The sequence below is a fragment of the Centruroides sculpturatus genome, unplaced genomic scaffold (genome assembly GCF_000671375.1).
Source record: "Centruroides sculpturatus isolate CEXI.00-Female unplaced genomic scaffold, Cexi_2.0 scaffold441, whole genome shotgun sequence".
NCBI classification, from domain to species: domain Eukaryota; kingdom Metazoa; phylum Arthropoda; class Arachnida; order Scorpiones; family Buthidae; genus Centruroides; species Centruroides sculpturatus.
In genome coordinates, this window is record NW_019384822.1 from 137,840 (window position 1) to 159,638 (window position 21,799).

At 36.7% G+C, this 21,799-nt stretch overlaps 1 protein-coding gene and 1 pseudogene across 1 annotated transcript in view; both read left to right on the forward strand.

Moving 5' to 3' along the window:
- LOC111629952 (magnesium transporter NIPA2-like) overlaps positions 1–21,799 on the forward strand; it is a 37,167-nt gene that overhangs the window by 12,641 nt on the left and 2,727 nt on the right. The gene's annotated exons all lie outside the window — the stretch shown is intronic.
- On the forward strand, positions 14,612–16,586 carry LOC111629936 (annotated as a pseudogene).

A 21,799-nucleotide genomic window follows, 5' to 3' on the forward strand; every position in this document is an offset into this window, starting at 1 on the left:
GAGTCTTTCCGCTTTTAATTGGGTAAATTGTAATTTATTGCCAAATCTCTTCTTCAAATCCTTTCTTTTATCACTTAATTTTATTTTCCTAGCCAGTCTATATAGTAATTTTCAATAAAAAATTATGAATGGTTTAGTGCAGTGTTTCTCAACCTGTGGTTTGCAATGATGGGACAGGTGGTCTATAGGCAAACTTAAATTAATAAAGATTAAAACTTTGTTCAAGGATGTTTCACTTTTAGTAATTTATTTCCAATTTCATTTGTTTCCATAAGTATTCAAAACATGCTTTTACATTTTTCCTGTTATAAATAGCACAGTATGTCCCAAATGTTGATAATACCCTCATAGGTTTAAAAATAAATATGCCAACATATTGGTAATTTAGTGGTCCATGGAATTTTTTCAGAGATTTTACTAATCCTTGGGCTTGAAAAGGTTGAGAAATGCTTGTTTAGTGGAACAAAATAAAGGTATTCATAATTCACGTTAAAATTTTCCAAAAAGAAATAAGAATTTTTTAAAATAAAATTTAAAGTGTTGATGTTGCACATTTTCAGTATTTAACAAACTTTTACAAATGTTTTTAGCACTCACTTATTCACCAGTAGTCATGGATTGGCAAAAATTCAAATTTTAAAATCATAATTTTCAGTTAAACAATTATTTTAAGTGCTTGCAAAATAAAATAAAAGCAGAAAAAACAGTAATTTGAAAATATTTATTTGAAAGTTGTATAATGCAAATACAGTACAACTTATCTAAATTGGAACACAGATATACCAACATGTTTGTTTTATAGAGTTGTTTATTTTTATTAATGCAAAAACAAAGTTGAAAAATACTAAAACTCAGAGCTTCTTCTCTTCCAATGTATTAGATGTGTTGGAGATATGTTGAAAACAGTGAAATGTGGTTCATAGTACACAGAGAAGTGAGTCTGTGTGAAAATTTAATACCTGTGGAATGTGTTTTGCTTGACATATTCCCAAAGGACTTTGCAGTACTGTAAAACAATAAAGTTTTATCTAAAAATTAATTTTATATTGTCTATAACAGGGTGGTTAAACTTTGTTATGATGGGAGCCATATACTGTCAATCAGAAATACATGAACCTCATCCTCTATTGAAATGCCTATTGGAGAGTCACATCATCTATTTATATTATATACATACTAAAGTTGTTACTATTCTGTAGTAAATATCATTGTTATTTTACTGGTACTTTATGACTTTAAGTAAATAATCATTAAACTCCTTTGACTTTATGGATGTACCCCAAGCTTTCAGTTTCTTGTTAGAGGTTAAGTTGCAATAATTAAACTAACAATCCCTGTAAATATTACATGACATAAATCAAAAGACTTACAAAAAATATTACATATGTCTAAGTATACTCCTCAAAAGTGAAATTGCAACCCCACAAAGGAATGTATGTAACCATATGCACATTGCAGAACTAGTAGAGGTGATAGAGATATGAAATGACTAAAAGAAAAACAAAGATATGTAATAGACATCTGTTTATTCAGTGATGAATATGGCCCCACCATAGACAACCTATACAGGTTGCTATACTGCAAGGCATAATATCAATGAGGCAATTAATGGTTGCCTGAGATATCCCTTGCCAAGCTGTGCCCACTGCAGTATGCAGTGTGCATCTACAGTATATAGTGCTGGTCCCTGGTGCATCTCTTGTAAAACAAGGTTCCACAAACAAGATCTTCTACGAGAGAAAGATCTGGTGAAGTTGCCGTCCAGGAAGGATGTGAATTCCATTCAGGCTGGTGAGAGTTTGCTGTATGATGTGCAGTTGGGCTTTATCTTGCTGGAATATCATGTCAGTTGCAGCTTGCAGCAATGGCCAAAAAACAGGCCCCACTGTCAGAGCACCAGAAATGTCCACCAGAGTTATCCACTGATTTGAACATGTGGTATGTTCAAATCAGTGTGATGCTGGGTGAAAAGTGCTGGCATGTAGCATTTCTTGGGATACTACCATATCTGTCCATATCTGCCATTCAGTAGTCCAGTAGTATACCATGCCAGACTTGAAGCCTGTATCCAGCAGTTAATGGCACCCCAGTTGCTGGTTGCTGTGTGTGCAGCCCAACTTCATGTAATCTGTTGTTAATGGTTTGTGTGAACACAAAATGCCATGGTCCTGACAAGTTGTTTTGCAAATCTGCCAGTCTGTGCAGTCTGTCGTGCACCAATGTGATCCAATCTCTCTTCAGCACATTTGCAGACATTCTTGTATCCATCATGTCACACATTATTGAATGATACTTGTGTCATGCCCAACATAAATGACAATTGCATGCATTGACAAACCAACGTAGTTCAGCTCAGGGATGTAGTCTCATTTCCTAGCTGGCCCACCAGTGCCCAAGCGGTTCCGTTCCCTGAACACTGGTAATTCAGTCATGGGTTCACGCCTCATCAGGACAGGTCCTGAATAGGGGCCAGTTATCCTTAAAAGGAAGGCATCCCCCTCTAGGCAGATCACCCAAGTGTTGTGTTGCCGTAATTTAATAAAACAAAACATTCCCCAGTCATGAACTGGTGGTATTCAGCTCGCTGTCATCTCCAAGGCATTTTTTTATGCTTCTTTTAAAGTTTGGATGCCATGAATTGTTGCTGATTGCATTTATGGTCTGAGCTGGCTGCTGATCTTTATAGCCTGAAACTAGGTACCACAAAACCCGATGCATATGCAAACTTAATCGTTTGCATATCTCTGTCATCTCTATTGGTCCAGCAATTTGCAGGTGGCTATGTGTATTCCTTCATGGTGTTACAATTTCACTTATTTCCTTATATGGTGCTAAGCACTTATGAAGAATAAAGCAAGTATGGAATAAGGGAAAAACATTCGGCAACATCAGAAGCAGAAGCGTCGTGATCTGGCAACATTGAAACAAGTTTCGAGAAGGACCACCTGTATCGACAGAAGGCGAGAAGAGAAAATTTACATACTTAAGTACTAATAGTTCACGAAAATTATTATTTTCGTGAACTATTATTATTTAAGTATGTAAAAATTTATTACATTTCCTGTTGTACGAGGGTTTTATCCAATTCTCGAACCGTGTTAGAGCAAATCCGTGCTATAGAAGTGCTGTGTTATATGGGGGTTACCTGTACATTAAATCAATTTTATTTTTAATGACTATTTTTTGACTTTACTATATTTTGACTTTTTCTTCTAAAAATAGTGCATGTTTTCTAAATACTCCAACTCTCTGGAAGAGATAACTTGTTCCATTAGATTAACACTAGATTATCTAACTCTTCTATAGAGTTGGAGAAACAGCAGTATTATATTGTCACAGCTACTTTTCAGAGAATGAAAGTATAATCTTAGCAAAGAAAAAAATGATGCACTCTAAGTCTTTCCAGAGACCATAATTTGAGCCCATACGTTACATTATATATGATTTAAAATTTATCATATATTATGCCAAAAACCTCTGCATTATTTTGATTATGTTATGCAGGCCTCGGAGTCGCTCACTTTTCTCACTTGTACTCACTTTTCTGAAGTATCCTCACTTTTCTCACTTTTCAAGTCATTTTCTCACTTTTCTCACTTTTCAGGTCATTTTCTCACTTTTCTCACTTTTTTGGTCATTTCTACGTGCTTAAAAATTAGGAAGATGTGAGACCAATCAAAAATAGTTTTAAAGCCAGACGATCTGCCGAATTATCGAACTATCGGACTAGATTTTTATGGAAAAAAATACTCCGCCCGAGCGGGACTCAAAATCGCAACTGCCGCTCAGTGTTGTTAAGTTATCGTCTGTATTTACACGTAACTAGGTAGTCAGTAAGGCTGTGTACACACTAGGCGTTTTTAAACAACCAAGAGTTCTACATAGGCGTACACACTCAAACGCGCGCTTTTGGCCAAGCGCACGTTGATAGATTTTTGTTAAAACGCGCGTTTTGCGGGCGTCAGCCGAGCGCTTTGAGATATATGTGCTGCCATGTTACTGTACATTCGATCGCGTGTTTTCGGGTAAAGTGGACGTANGGGCTACTTGTATTGCACTCACTTTTTACTCACTTATTCTGTATTTCAACTCACTTTTCTCACTTTTTCAAAGGGGAAATGGCACTCCCAGGCCTGGTTATGCAGTTGGTATTAAAAAGTCTTCCATTTTCATGTTAGACAGGTTTCTGGCTTATTATTAGTTCAATGACTAAAACATTTTAGGGAGAAGCTAAACAAAGATTTCCTGTTTTTTCAATTTATTTTCTTGATACTTTTATTATTTACTACCATTATTTTGCAATGAGAAACTAGTGTTTTTTATAGTATTTTGCTCTGGCTATACCAGTTTTCTGTTATTTGTTAAAGCTCTTATCTACATAATAATTTGTCTAAGCCAGTTGATAATTAATGGCTAAATAATTTGAACCAATCTTGTTTTAATCTCATATTCTAAAATTTGTCTTAACAATTTCATAAATATCTTGTGTATTGATTAAGACTATAAGAACTACCTTTTTAGTTGAGTAGTTGTTATTCCAGTCTGAAATTGTTTTGATATAAATTAATTATTTTTATTTTCTCACTCTCACTTTTTTATATACACAGGATGCAACAAAAAGACATGTAAAAAATTTGAGGAGTTGTAGAGATGTTAATTTTGAGTTGAAAACTCTAGGGCCATTTTTTGATTTGAAGTGTTCATTTTGAGTTTTAAGCAGTTTAAAAATATATGATGTCACTTCCTGTTTAGCAAAACACTGTGAAATGTACAATGTGAAAGGAAAAACATATACATGTGTTAACCAATTAAAAAAGTTTAATTTCGCGATATAATAGATATGTACAGATTCTTTTCAGATTCCTGCTGTTCCTCTTACGCATTTCCTCAGTGATCGGATTTAACAATATTCCGATAGTTACCCCCGTTATAACTACTGCCTGACAATTACGCTTATCCAACGTGTGCAAATCTTAATCTACCTTAAAACTAATAGAGAGAGGATAGGAAGAAAAGAGAAATGAGAAGGTCACAGGACAGATGGTTACCCAAAAATTCCAGCGATGGTTCATAATTCCTTGTCTCGGCTTCCCAAGCTTGTAGGTTCTCCTTTTTTTCTTTCTTTTTTTTTTTTTTTTTTTTTTTTTGAGGGTCTCCTCCAGATCTGTTGATCAGATTCTCCTGACAATCTGTTCTTTAAGGCCCTCTTCTGCAGCGCTCGCCAGTCTCCAATCCACGAGCCTGATGCTGCACGTCTGTACTTGTTCGAGCCTGGCCCAAGAAAGTGTACTGGAATGTCTCTTTTCCCCTCCAGCCTTGTCACTGTCTATTGTTTTTCCCCTACCTCCTAGGGGTGAGTCCGAGTTCTCGGAAGTCCAAGACAACGGAACAAAGAAAATTGGAAAGAAGGATAATTTTAGAGAAATAGAATATGAATTAAACTACACTATACAGAATAATATAAAAAACACAACGCATACAGCCAAACACCATCTCATATATGAAAATGTGTTTTGATAATTGTATGTTAGTTTGATATCTTTTACTTATTATCTGCAATTTTATTAATATGTTACTTGGATTTTGAGTCTTTTTTGTAATAATACATGGCTTAATTTTATACATCTGCTTCAGGTTGGTGGTAAATTCCACAATTAACCAAAGTTTGCATATTCAAAAATGTTTTTTAGAACATCTTTGAATATGGAATGTTTTAAATATTTTAAATGTACTGCTAATTTTAATACTAATTTCCATCTTTGAATAATATGGAACTTTTGACTCACTTAGTTGAGGTCGAAAGCTTTTGCATTATTTGTATTTGTTTGTCTAGTTTCTGGATACAAATTCACTGAGTTCAGCATTAATAAAGTTCCTTTAGTATTAACACAAGCACTTTTGACAAGTGTATAACCATTGTCTTCAGGTAAAATGAACAAATTTTAAGGAAACGAACGTGCAGAATGTTCCAAAGGAACAGAATATTTAAATTCAAACCAGGTGTCCGGAAATTCCGTTAAGAACGTGCAAATAGTTTTTGATATGTTCAAATCTTTAAATTTGTACGATGCTAGCGGCGCATGCATGGAAATGCTACCGCGTTGGCAATGTGATGTTAGGCGCGTTTCATTTTTTTTTTAGACACCAATACAAGGTAATCCACATCCTGGGTAGATCGAGGCTGGGAACATTGCACGCTTCTGACACGGGCTCTGACTCACTTCAATTCTGTGAGTAAGATTTTGAATTTTGTCGAATTCGGTCCAGTAGTTATGAGAATATCACTTATTTCCGGTGGAATTTCGTCGTTCTATTGTGGGCTTCTGGTTGCATTTTTGGGAAAATTCTTAAATAGCTTTATTATGAATCATAAATGTCACAATGCTACCAAATTTCATTTCGATAGGTACAGCCAAATTTGAATTATGCCAATTCTATTGAATTTTCCATTTCCTCAATTTGATGTTCTATGCCATTTCTATGGTAAAGGTGCTTCTCTGAGTTGTTGATTTGTGATAAGTGCTATTTTTTGGGTTATTTATTATTATTTCTGTAGCATATTTGTTTTTATTGTTAATATAAATATTAAATATTAAGCTTATCTTTAATATATATCAAATTATGAATGAGACAGAGAGCTTGTCAGCTTCTGCTGCTCGTGCAGCAGCTTCAGAAGTAATCACTGAACTTAAGGAATACATTGCGGAAAATGCTAACTCAAAGTTTTCCACTGTAAGACATACGAATATATTCTGGATTGTGTTACTAGGGTCATTAATATTTATGAACAAAGCATTGTTCTTAATATGTTAAAAGAAATCTCAGGGAAAATAGATACAATGAATGATCATAATTTGAAAAATGACAGTATACTTGTTAAACAGGATGAGGTACTTAAACGCCTAACTGCTCTTGACACTAACAAAAGTACTGTCAGTAATACTACCAAGCTGTATAGTACTGCACTTAAGGCCAGGGGTTCCTCTACTAAGCAAAAACATGTGCCCACAACAAAAAATGTTCTTCTGATCTATAATGCTAGTGACAATGGTAATAGTGATGACGTATGTAAAATTTATTAAGGAACGAGTTAATCCATCGAGGATAAAGATTGGTGTTGACAGAGTTCGTAGGATTGGAAATGGGGGTATTGCTGTTGAGCTCAAGAAAAAGTGAGGATATTAATGTTCTTGATAATTATGTTAAGGAATATATATCTGAGGTTAATACTAAACGGCCTAAAAAACGGAGACCTCATTTGATGATTTTTTCTATTCCTAAACATGATACTAAAGAAGAATTGCTCCGAAATATATATTACCAAAATGAATTTTTCCACTCTTTATATTCAGAAGAGGATTTTAAACAGGATTTTTGCCTTAAATTTTCTACTGAAAAGCAGGGAGGCGACTACCAAAATTGGGTCATTGAGGTTTCTCCATCCATGTGTGCACAGGTATTAAGATTAGATAAATTAAATATTGGATGGTCGCACTGCAGGGCCATGGATTTTTGCCCGGTCCTGTAGTGTTTTAAATGCTGCCACTTTGGGCATAGCACAAGGGAATGTTCAGAGGAATATAACATTTGCAGCCAGTGTTCTGGGAATCACGCAATTAAGGATTGTCCTAAACTTGGAGAGCCTCCTACATGTATCAACTGCCGGCACAACCACTTTGAGGAACACAGGCACAATGCTAGAGATCCTGTTTGTAAAGTGTTTCAACATATAAAAGCTAACCTGATAAATAGGACTGACTATGGGTCAGAATTATAAAAATAGTATTACTGTTTTGCAAGTTAATTTACACGGGAGCATTGCTGCCAGTTCTCTCTTAGCGAGTGAAATACACAACTATGACTTAGTGTTGGTTCAAGAACCGTATTGTTTACGTAATCAACCTGCCTCTATTCCAGCTTACTGCTCTATAGTTAAAGGTACTAACAATAGTCCTTGGGCTGTGACTATCGTTCCACATCGCCACATCCCTATTTTGCACTTAGCCTCTTTTAGTACGGATTATATGGTTTGTATTGAGACTTATATTGGCGATATTAAATACATTATTATTAATATTTACTGTCCCAGGCCACAGAACATAAGTATTATACTTTCTGGTCTACAGCAGGTAATTGAATCTTATCCTTCTTGTAATATCATTATTGCTGGAGATATTAATTCTCATTCCCCGGCTTGGGGTGGTGATATGATCAATGATAGAGGCGAGGCCTTTGAGGAGTTTCTAGCTTTAAATAACTTACTTATTTTAAACGATCCTCATTCTCCCCCTACTTTTAATAATAATCGATATTTTTCCTGGGTTGATGTTACTACATGTTCCAGCTGTTGCTTCACCTCTATAGCTGATTGGCATGTTTTGAACAAGCACAACTTCTCTGATCATGCGTACATCACTTTTAAAATCAATGGCAGTGCTTCTTTCCTACCCCTGGCAAATAGAGCGTGGTTTAATCTTTCATGCGCTAATTGGTCTGAGATCTCCAAATATCTTCACTCTGTGATTGATCTCTCTGTATGTAAAGAAGATGCCAAATGTGCTATTGATCACTGTATTTACCATATTAATCTAACTTGTGATACTTATATTCCTAAAACCATTTCAAAGCGTCGACGGGTTCCTTGGTGGAACGGTGAGCTCACCACGCTTCGTAAAATGAATATCCATTTACGCCGTAAATACAAACACTGTCATAACCCATTGGTAAGAGAAAGGCATCGTGATGAGTATTTATGACATCAACGGATCTACAAAGATCGTATGCTTAATATCAAATTACAGTCCTGGAGAGACTTCTTCTTGTGCATCAGATAATCCCTGGGGTTATATTACAAAAATGTGCACTGGGAAATTAAAAAAATTCTATCCTTACCACTTTCAATACTGGAACTGCCATCACTACTACCCTATTTGACACTGTTGAAACTCTGTTGGATACATTCTGTGTTGATGACTCTGTTGATGATGATTCTGACTGGCATAAGACTGCGTGCTGATTGGTCTCTTCCGTTCATTTCTGAGGATTCTCCTCCCTTCACCTATAGCGAGGTGGATTCAGCCTTTCATGAATTAAAGAAGGGTAGGGCACCTGGTATTGATGGTCTAACGGTTGACATCGCAAAGATGTTATGGAATGTCATACCTACACATCTCTTTCAGCTTTATAACATGTGCCTGCAATTTGGTATTTTTCCAGAGTCGTGGAAGATTGCACACATTGTTCCCATACCTAAATCATCTTTTTCTGATGATGTCAGACCTATCTCCTTATTGCCAATACTGGGTAAAATCTTGGAAAAACTGATAACTAACCGCCTCTCTTGGCATCTAGAATCCTTAGGTAAACTCAATAACTTTCAATACGGCTTTAGGCATCAGAAGTCTACCACTGATGCGATTGAAATGGTTGTTGGAAAAATTTGGAGCCTATTAGAAAACAACAAATATGTTTTAGGCCTGAGTCTTGACATTAGTAAAGCGTTCGACTCTGCTTGGTGGCCATTGGTCCTTCATCAACTTAGGACCTTACAATGCCCCAGCAACATATACCAACTTATTAAAGACTATCTCGAAAACAGAATTGCAACTTTTTCTGTGGGCCATCTTTCTTTCCAACGTAAAGTCTTGAGAGGGTGCCCACAAGGCTCCGTTTGCGGACCTTTACTTTGGATTTTACTTTTTGATAGATTTCTTTGCCAGGACTTTGGGCAGGATGCCATGATTGCCTATGCGGATGATGTTTTCGTTCTTTTTGGTGGGCAGTCACGTGCTGATTTGGAATACAAAGGGAATCGTGCATTGAACATGATATATGAATGGGGCATAACGAATAAACTCTGCTTTAATGCGAATAAAAGTAAAGCTATTGTCTTTAATAAGCCAAGACAATGAAACTTATATGCACGTGTTCCAACTCTTAGGATGAACGGTAAAAGTGTAAAGGTGGTGAAAGAACTTAAATATCTTGGCATATTATTAGACCATCGGCTGTCCTGGAATAACCATATTCATTATATTACGAAACACACGGGGCATATTATGCACGCTTTTGCCAAGGTTGACAGGTCATCTTGGGGCCTTAGTGGTCTGGCTATGGGAATGATATATGATAGCATTTTTCTACCCGTTCTCACTTATGGCTGTGGCATTTGGGGCTCTTCCGCAGTTAAGGTACATCAAAAACGCAAATTGATCTCGGCACAACGTAGAGCTTTGTTGATGATAACCAAAACATACAGAACCACGGCTAATGCTAGTTTGCAAGTGCTTGCTCGCAAGCCGCCTATTGATAAATATATTAACTACTTACAAAAAATTTGGAAAGTCAAATGTGGTAATCATCTTACCTCTATGTCAAACTCCTTCACTGAGGAAAGCTGGGAGAAAAATATTCCTTTTAAAGACACTTTTAGCCCATACACTAACATCAGATTTATCGAAGCTTCTTCTACTAGTTGTGCCATAAAAATTTTTACTGATGGATCGAAGTCTGACTGTCATGTTGGTGCCAGTTTCGTTGCTTTTCGCAACAATATTAAAATTTACTATAATGTTTTTAAATTTGGTCCACTTTGTAGCATTTTTCAAGCAGAGTTATATGCTATTTTACAGGCAATCGAGTGGTGTGAACGGGCTCTCAATAATGCCAAAATTGCAATCATTACCGATTCACTATCTTCTCTCTCTACGATTCGGAGGAAGTCTGTTCATCCTCTGGTCTTTAGTATTCAAAGACTGTTGATTGAGTCTGATAATGAGTATTATTTTAATTGGACGAGATCACATTGTAATGACTACGGCAATGATCGGATGGATCAACTTGCTAAAATGGCGGCGGCTGACCAGAACATCTCTATCAGTTACAATATGATTTCAACAAAAATACTGAAAGAGGTCCTTTGGAACGATTTGCTTGTGGAGTGGCAGCATAGTTGGGATGCCAACACCTCAGTTACAAAACAATTTTTTCCTCATATATTGAAATTTTTGAAGAACACTTGGATTGAAGTTACTCATCATTCTATACAATTTTATACCAGTCATGGCTGTTTTAATTCATATCTTGCTCGCTTTACCTTGAGTAATAACAGGCTATGTCCTGTTTGCAACACCATTGACAGTAGTTTCCATTATATTTTTGAATGCCCCATAACTGAGATTGAAAGACATCAGTTACGCACTCTTCTAACCAGTAAAAATCGTTCTTGGCTGTGTGATGCTCAAGACCTTACTTCGGATAAGGAAACTTACAATTTACTTGTTCAGATATTTGAAAAGTATTTTCAAGTTACAACAATTTCTTAATGTCCTTTTCTAGAAAATTCACACATTGTTAATAAATTCACACTTGGTAAGGCTTAATTTGATTCCTCGTTCGTATCCTTTGCTGCTTTTCCCATTCTTGTTTAAATCTCCTGGTGTTGGAGGTGATCTCCTCAATTAAACTTAGGGATCTTGTGGTTTGTTTAAAATTCGACTGCAGCGGATTGTAGATTATGATAGTTTCCTGGCTATTCACTTTTGGTCTTGCACCTTGTGGTCATAATTGCACATCAACAGAACAAATGTCACTTAAGAAGAAACTCTTTTTCACTTTCTTCTGGACTTTACTGTGACTAGTGGGAATGTATACTACTAATTGGACTGCACACTGTGTTAACGCCATACCACTTTAAGCATATTGGTGGTTATTGTGTTTGCTGGACTTTAGTTGGTGCAGTAGTATACTTGGCATCTTTGTGTACATTTTCTTGTGGCTGACACTCTGGGTAATTCTGTGGGTTCTACTGGTGGAGATATACTTGACGCACTGTCACTGTTTCTCTGTGGTAATACCTGGTGGAACTATTTTTGTCATGCTACAACAGTTCGTGTTTGAACTTAATACACGTTATTACATTTATTGTAATTGTTTGAGTTTACTGAAACTGGAAGGAGCTTACATTTTTCTACTGGACTGTTTTCTGCATCAACTCTACATCAATCCATGCTTTGTGGTGTACTTGTGTATTATATTATGTGTTCTATTCTTGTGCACCATTGTGATGTAATCGTCTAGTGGTTTCCTTGCTATTGAAATAATTGTGGTGTGGACGAAGTTTCTTCAACTTCCAGTGAATATAAATGATGCAGCGTGAAGACAATCCTTCAACTTCTGGTGGCTCTTACTATGTCGGAATATTACGCACAGATGCTTGGCAGAGTTCAGTGGTGTTGAGAACATTGTTCAACTTCCATTGCTCAACTACTAGCGGATTTTCTTGTGGCCGAAACATAAGTACTTTGGTGCAAATGATTATTACTTCTTTACACTATACTGTCTTATTATTATATATTATAGTTTGTATATATACTCATTTCTATATGATATGTATCATCTATGATATCTTTGCACTTCTGCTGTTCGCTTCTTTTATAATTTGTTAACTTGCGCTTAATTATTGTGATTCTAATTTTATTTTATCTTCATTACTTTAAATTGTTACTGTATATTTTACACTATCTTATTTTTTCATAAAATTTTACTTGTATAAATATATATTACGCCTGTATAATATCCTTGTTGCCCTCCCATCATTGTACAATTTTACCCTTAATGTTTATTAATATGCTGTATTCATTGTCATAATTAGTTAGTGTTTTTAAATCCTGATAATGCTCAGCGAAATCAGGAAATGTAACTTATGTTATTTTAATAAAATGAAATGAATGAAAAAAAAATGAATTGCACGCTTCTGTAGTAGCCGTGAGAAGCACTTCCCAGATGAACACAAGCCTTCGATTGTTGCAGCATTTAATTATTGCCATTCTGGGCCATAACGGGTTGTAGCCTTGCTCGAGAACTTTTTTAGAGAGCTCTGTAGAACATCTTCCTTTGGCTACATCGTCCTGATGCTCAGCAAGGCGGGAGGCAAGCATTCTTGTTGTTGCTCCTATGTATCTTGTAATAGCTCCTGTTATCGGATTTTCTAGGTGTATTCCGTAAACCCCTGACTTTTCTAAAATGGTTAGCCTGTCCCAATCGTTGCAGATACATCTACGTAGATTTGATGAGGGGTTATGGGCAGTATGAAATTATACCACCAAAATATACGGCTGATGCATGTAGAGTTTGGTCCAAGATACGACAATAATGACAGGATCACGGATGGTTTTTTTCCTTTCTGTACAGCATGGTACATGGGTATAGGGACTGTTTTACCTTATGGAGCACATGTTCATATTTGCCATGCATGAATCCAGCAAGAGATACTGCTCCTCTGACAATGTTTAATTTGATTTTTGTTGCTAGCTGCGTCGACGGAAGCAGTAATGCCCTTCTAACGAGTGCAATAATAGCAGCATTGATGTACCGCGACGGTTGGAAAGCATCTGCCGGGATAATATATGGTAACACGTTAGATTTGTGATGAACAGCAAATAGCGGCCCCTCAACTGACTTTTGTATACACAGATCCAGGAACATTATTGATTCTTCATGCTCCTTCTCCCAAGTGAAACTGATAGTAGGGTATATGCTTGAGAGTTGCTGCACAGATTTGATAAACTTCTCCTCTGTGTTCTCCCATACTATTAGGATATCGTCGGCATAACGCAAGTATAGAGATGGATAATTGATGGTAAGAGGGGAGTTGAAAATTCTACACTTGATTTCTCTCGTGACGAGCTTGGCCAAGACTGCAGATAGCAGTGAGCCCATAGGAACTCCTCGCTTCTGCAAGTAGACGCTCTTATTGAAAAGGAAATAATTGTGCTCAGTGATGAATGTCAGTGCATCATGTATGTCTAGCACTTGTTGTATGTTAAATCCCTTTTTGATGATCAAGGAGTTGGTGAGCATTACAGCTCCAAAAACAAGTACAGATGGATATAAAGACACCACATCCAATTTGTAGAAAGTATAGGAATCTTCATGTGTACCACTCATGTTGGAAGCAATTGTGGACTTGGCAGCTACAGACAATGGGGTAACTTATGGAGATTCCAAAAGAAGTTCACGCAAAAACTTTGTGAGCGCCTTTTCTAGGAAATATGTAGGATACAATCTCTTGTTTACCAGTGGGCATAACGGCCAGTTTGCTTTATGCGTTTTCGGTTGAAAGAATAGCCTAGGGCATGCTACGTTGGTGGGAGGATCAAGACACCCAGTTAGAGTTGAGGCTACTCTTGGTAAAGCTATTATTTTCTTTGTCCTTTGCAGTACTGTTGGTGTTGGATCGTTGTTTATCATCTGTGATTGTGATTGCGATAGGAACTCATTGGCTCTAAAGATGAAATCATCATCCTTGCACAGAATGAATCATTTGTTCTTATCAGAGACCAGAAGCCTCAAGTTATTCGTAGCTAGGAATTGCTTTACTGCTTGGTGGTTCACGTGGCACTTAGGTGCGCCAGACACTTGCTTCGCCGCCACAAGCTTCGTGACGATTTCTAACTCCATTTGTGGGTACATGGATGCTGCTTGGCAGGATTTCAATGCTGCTAACGCTACTGGGACTAACTGGTTAAGGTCGGTATTATATTTGTTTGTCAACAGCAATTCTTCTTCTTCTTTTTTTTTTTTTTTTTTTTTAAAATAATGTCTGAATTTACATTTTCAGAATATGCTGACATGCATTTGATGTGTGCTTGGGAAATGCATTTGAAACTAGACGACTGTGGTAATATCAGACCCTCTCGCCCTTCCTCTCTGGCGGTCTCGTCGGAGCGTATAGTGATATCTTCTCGTCCTTCCTCTCTGGGAGGGCTTCGTTGGGGCAGATGCGATCCATCCATCGACACACGCTAACGAGGGATCGTTAAGATCGGGGAAGAAAATGTGGGAAGGAGAATTTTTTGAGAGAGGAATTCGGGACATGAGAGGGAGAGGGAGTGTGAAGTAGCAGTCCTTGAGAGTGAAATAAAGTTTTTTTGTGGAAAGATTGGCCTGGTTAATTGGCGAGATGAACCGACGGGGCGGAATCCGCTGATTAAGAATGGGTTCTCTATGTTGGCGCAGCCGACAGGACAATGAAGTCAGATCGACAAGATTCAATCTGTGAAGAGAGTGATTACAAGCCAGAATAAGGAGAGTGGATCAAACTGAGCTGAGTGGGCACGGCGCAAAGGTTTGAGGAATATACAAGGTTTACACCAGAGAAGAGGTAGGAAAATTTTGTACTTGTTGGAAACGAAATTCACGGCGGAATGCTAGGCGTAAAGGGAGTTAAGAAGGAAGATCTACAGATTGTGACGGAAGAGCTTTGTGGCACAATAGACGACAATCTGAGAGTATTAGAGTTAAGGGAACTTATTACGAAAGTTGATGATTTTGCTAGCGACCCAGATTTTGTGCTGGAGATTTTGACCTCTACTGTTGCGGAAAGGAAACGGAAGGAGGAACAAGAGAGGCTAGAAAAGGAACACCAGCACAAGTTAGAACTGGCGCGGATTAACGCTACTATTCAGAGCAGGACGAGTAATGGTAGTCCTAGCCCTACGGACAGCCATCTGGGTGATGGGCTCGCCGGGAGTATTGAGAAATTGATTACGAGCGTGAAAATGTTAACACTGCCAGTCTGAACTAAGTCCGAAAATTGGAACCTATTTTTCGTATCTATAGAGCAGGCGTTCCAATTGAAGAATGTGCCGGAAGAGATGAAAGCAGAGATACTGATCAATATTCTGGGAGAAAAGGCCGCAAACATTTTGATTTATATAACCGGAGACGAGTTAAAGGATTATTCAAGCGTGAAGAAATTAGTGTTACGAGAATATGAACTGTCCGCCCAATGCTGTCTGGAAAATTTCCGGAGTACTAGGCGTAGGCCCGACGAGACTCACAAGCAATTTATGTCGAGAATAGCGTCATCTTGGGAATACCATTGCGAATTGAGGAGAGTGAAGGACTTGGAAACTTTAAAACGATTAATCATAGCGGATAGATTATTTCAGACGTTGGATGCCGACATGGCGGCCCATATAAGCATTCATCAGGGCGAGGGGTGGTTTAACCCTATCAACATGGCGAGAGAGTGCGACTTATATTTCAAAAGCAAGGGAAAATCTCTACCTGACCCTTGCGACTCGTTGTACGAGACGTACAACGAGTCGCAAGAATTGCGGCGTCTTCCAGAGTGCCAGGGTACTGGCCAGGAGTTACGGTCCTCCACCACTGAGGAATGAGGGACAGAAAGACATACTCAACTATCGTCAGGAAATGAAACGAAGGGAGTGCTTCATCTGTGGATCAACACAACATATTTGTAGATCCTGCCCGCAGAAGATAAGGGATACACCCATAAACGATAGTCGCACTCAACCCTCCACCTGTCAGAGACAGAATGACGTCGTGATAGTGGGGAGTGTGAGGTCAGAACACTTTGAGGAAAAAACGAGCAGCCATTTGAAGTCAGGCCCTAGTATTCAGTATTTACAATACGTTACGGTCAACATAGTTGGGCAAGATATTGAAGCTATTGTAGATTCTGGCACTCAGATCCCAGTCTTGTGTCCCGAGGACGTTGCGGGAACTGGCGAACAATAGTTTTGAGCTCAGCGTTTGGGGAAGAGATTAAGGCACAGACAGTAAAGGTCCCTGTGGCTATTAAAGATCGTTGCAACCAAACTTTATTATCCCCCGTAGAAGTCACGGTGGCACTGATCGAGAAATTGAAGGGCCCTCGTCTCATGCCACCTGGTATTCTCAAAGTGTTGGAAGGACAAGCTGGCGTGTACAGACCTCCTCACCTTTGTAATCGTGTAAGTGGAACAGGTAGTCATGAACCAACTGATTGGGACCGAAACCAGTACTCGGATACAAGTGATCGATATGTAGATCTTCACAATAAAGCATTGCTTGAGAGGACCAATAGTCATAATAGAAGCTATCCAAGCTGAAAGGATTCTAGTAGTCAGAAATACAATGACCACGAAGATTCTGGAAATGTAAACAATTGGGAAAGCAGTCATAAGCGAGGAGAAGCAGATCTCTCTAATTTTAGAAAAAGAAATCTAAAAGTTTGCCCTGATAGCTACATGTCATACATGACAGACAGCAAACGTGATCATAACTGGCGAGGTCTCCATGCTCCAAAAGATGCTCCAAGGAACCGCTGGCGCGACGGCATTCACGGAAGTAAAAGTGTCTGGAATCATTGAAGGGGTAGTAGACGTTCCGAGTACGATGACAATCGGAACAGGCAAGATGAACAAAAGACCAATAATCAAAGTAAACATTTAGAGGGTCGAAGTAGGAGGTACAGCTCCAGTGGTCTCCGATCTTGTGGTTATCATTCGTTCGGCCTTGATCGAGGCAACACAGATTGCATCTCAGTGTCAAATAAATACTCATCTTCCGCTGTTGGTTACAGAAGAAACAACTATGATGTTCAATATAAAGGAGACTATGGTGGAAGTTACAGTCCCACCAACGACTGGTGGGGTAACTGAGAATTTTCAAAACGTGTTGGTGACAAAGGCAGCAGTGGACCCATTTTGGAGGAATTCACGATACTTCCGGGTCAACAGCATATTTGTGATATTAAAAGTGACGTTTGTTTTGGTGTGTAGTGATGAGAACTATGAATATAATTTGTGTAAAAGGAAAATTGTGTTGTATATCGTCTGTATGAACTTTTTATATTCTCGAGAAGCTAAGTTTTATCGTAACCTTTATTTTTTTGAAAATTGTAGTTCAGACCCATGTTCGGGTGAACACCCTAACACTTGTCTTGCGGCGGGGGTGTGGTGATATTGGACCCTCTTGCCCTCCCTCTCTGGGGGGGGTTTCGTCGGGGCAGATGCGATCCATCCATTGACACACGCTAATGAAGGGCTGTTAAGACCAGGGAAGAAAACATGGGAAGGAGAAATTTTTGAGAGAGGAATTTGGGACACGAGAGGGAGAGGGAGTGTGAAGTAGCGGTCCCTGAGAGTGAAATAAAGTTTTTTTGTGGAAAGATTGGACTGGTTAATTGGAGAGACAAACCGACGGGGCGGAATCCGCTGATTAAGAATGGGTTCCCTACAACAACTATATTAACAAACTTTCCCTGACAGAAGAGTGCCCAATCACCAAACTTTCACTGCTGTAAATAGACATCTGAGAGAAAAAGGGCAGTTGTACCCTAGTATAAGTGAGAGAAAACCACCAAACCAGAATATACAAGACTTGGCTCTTCAATTGGTAGAAAACAATCCTGACACAAGTACTGGAAAGTTGGTGCTATCATGGGCATTAACCCCTCTCCAACCTCTCAAATTTTGTACACATCTTTCTGTTACACCTTATAGTTTTAATAAAATTACATAATAGTTTTTCTTTTAGGAACTCACACTCCAACTCATATTATCTCTTTTATTTAGGGAAATGCATTTTGGGTATATTTTTACCCATCTTCATATCCTTTTACTTTTATTGAGGCTGAATATTAGCAAAGTCTTTCCTGTGTGACTTACAGAATTGTGTTCATTTTCAAAATTTGATTGATCAATTTTGGTTAAACTTTGCCATTTTCTGTTAACTGTGATGAGGAATCCAAAAATGTAATTAAAAAATGGGGATCCATGACTTAGTTTTCAATCTACTGTTGGATCAAAGTGACAATGTCCATGTTTCCTTACAAAATTGAGCATATCAAATGGAGTTTGAGAAACAAAAATATAAAAAGAAAACAGCATTGCATACACCTAACAGAAAATGAATGTCAAAACAAACAAAAACACAAGAACAAAGCAATTGACACTGACAAGTGAGTGAATGTAAATATTGCCTCTTCATGACCAACAGGTGTGCGGGAGGATTGCCTTCTCATGTGGCCAGCAACCATTTTCTTCTGATCACACATACACTCACTCATTCACATACACTTTCAAACATGTGTCAATGCTCAGGTTAGATGGAATGAAAGATAATTTACAGTATATGTACTAATACTAAGAAAAAAATTTTATTACAAAAATACAATGCTCTACCTCAGTTCTATCACAATACATAAATATTAAGTATTCTAAAATATACAAATGAATGCAAAAGAATAAAAGTTTGAAAGTAGTAACATCCGCATAACAGTTTAATTATCATATAATTATTATTATGAAGATATGAAAGAAAAAAAATATTAATACTTGATTGCTTGCTGTTCTCTCAATTAGTTGTATGCTCTTTGGAACTTACCATAAAGTTGCTATTGAAAACAAATCATACAGAAACACTCCTTTTGATGGAAAAAGTAGATTTTTATTTTCTATAATTCACAACAGATATGCAATTTAGCTTTTTGGTCCTCTTCAGTCCTTATTTTACTATGTATATCAGTAAAACTGAAAATATTTATATTAAAAATATATTAAAATGTATGTATGTATGTATGTAAAAAAATATTATTTATCTATTTTATTTAGTTTATGCATGTGAACAGTTCAGTTTAAAAATTACATAAAATTAAAAGAAACAATAATGAATGCATAATTTTAAATATGTATTTACTTAAATTGTTTTAAGAATATATTTATCGATGCTGACATTGTTAACAAAAATCTGTTAAAATCTAAAATTTGAACCTTAATGGTAATAAACTTTGTTTTTGTAATTTTGTCATATTCACCACAAGCACTTCTAAATAAATAGCATATTATTTTTAAATTAGTTATTTTTTAAAAAATAGAAAAAATATCATCTATTTTCTTCATTTCCGAAAAAGTTCACTGTTACTTATAATAAATAAGGTAGAGTCCTGCTAGTTTAAACACTTCTAATGCAAATGATCCTAATCCACCTAATCCAAACATGTTTCGGTTGGCAGAGAGGAAATGTGCTGACAAGAGGTCCACTTAGTGTTTCCCTTTTTCTTTCCTGAGTGAACCACATGAATAAGGTTTCATCAAACTTGTTAAACATTGAGAGCCTTGCTGTTTGTCGATTTTCAATTGATTTTTCTGAAGTAGAAGCACAAAACTGCTCAATCTTTGTGCGTTTTTTTCCCCAATTGGTTATTGTGGCATCTCTATTGAGTACAAGTCAGATTAAATAACGGGTGGAGTGCTGATGGTGTTGGATCTACATAAACCAGACTTGTTTTACTGCTTGCTTCTGCATTATTTCAATTATTTGGCTAATCTGTACAGGGCTCAGTCCCAATTAGTTCGAACTAATGGGACTCTACTATACAAAATTTCAATACTAATCATATCTAATTATATAATTGACAAAACTTAATAACAAAGCCTTTGAATCAGATTCAATGCTTTGTTTTGCAGATTTAAATTAGAATTTATTTTGTCATTTCATCTATTATCTCTGTGTATATATTTATAATAATGTATGTATGAGTATACTTAAATAGTATATACATATCTGTACTTTATGTATATTTATATATTGTATATGTACACTGGTGTGCAAAACTTAAGCAACAATATAATTTTTAAGCAGACAGCCATGAATTGTAGAAAAGGGCTTGTTGCAATCAGTACAATAAACACCCAACTCAATAGAAAGGTGATTCGTATTCAGGAAGAAAACATCACAGATGATGTGAGGGCACATATAACGTGTGCAGTAAGGATTTGTGCAGGAGGATTTGATTCCATACCGTATGTGTTCTATTCATTTTTGTGCTAGTATGGTTTCTTTATCCTTTAAATATAAAAGACTGTTTGTATTTTGAATTTCATGTCTCCCAGGTGATATCTTGCGGAGTTACGGCAAAAAACAATTGTTGCTTAAGTTTTGCACACCAGTGTATTTGTAATATATTATTATTATTATTATTATTATTTTTGATGTAATATAGTGATATCTCAATCTATTGTTCCTGGATGTATTGCTTTCCTGAAAACATTGTTCAATTTCTAGATCCTTGAACAAATCCTATTAAAATTATGGAATTAAACCTGCTAGTTGTTCCTCAATTCATAATTTTCCTGCATCTATTAGTTAGAATTTTTAGTTCTGAAGAACAGTAATTCCAAATTGATTATTTTTAAGAAAGCAACACCATACATACAAATGTTAGTTTGTATTTGTAATAGTTGCAGAAGTTGGACTCTGTGAAACCTTTCAGTCATTTTACAATGTTGCATGATGTTGGATTGCAAGCCAACATCATGAATAATGAGAATTTATAATTCAGTTTGAAAAGAAAAAGTGCTACTAAACAAATGAAGATGAATGATGAATGACTTTATTAAAAAAGAAATAATGCAGATTAGATATGACAGTGGAAAACATCATTGGTGTATGTTTTTGATTTAATAAATACATATAGGCAAATATGATTTTTTAAACTTAATTTTATTTTATTTCCGTTTCTGCACTGTTATTTTCCTGTAACCATAGGTTAGTTTTTCCTCCTTCAAGCCTTCCAATGAAAATGATGAATTGAGGTTTCACTCTATAAGCTAAGCTTATTATATTGAATATTATAAAATATTACATAAATTTTTATGTTTACTATAAATAAATTTTCAATTTAGTAATTTCTTTTTAAAAATTTCTTCAGTTTTTAAACATTGTAATAATACAGTACTGTATATTTACTAGTGTTGCAACGAATAGTATATTTGGCCAGGAGCGTGGCCGAATATTCGGCCAAACTATTCGGCTCGATTAACGCACATATGAAAATTGGCATGCAAACCGCATTATGGAAAGGATCCTGCTCTCTATTGGCCCGCTGTCACTATGCTTCACCAATCGCGTTAGTTCTTGACAGTTGTAGCGGACAGACGAGCATCATGGCAGTATGTGATAAATGATGATATCAAATGTGAATAACAATGAAATGATCAACATGTGT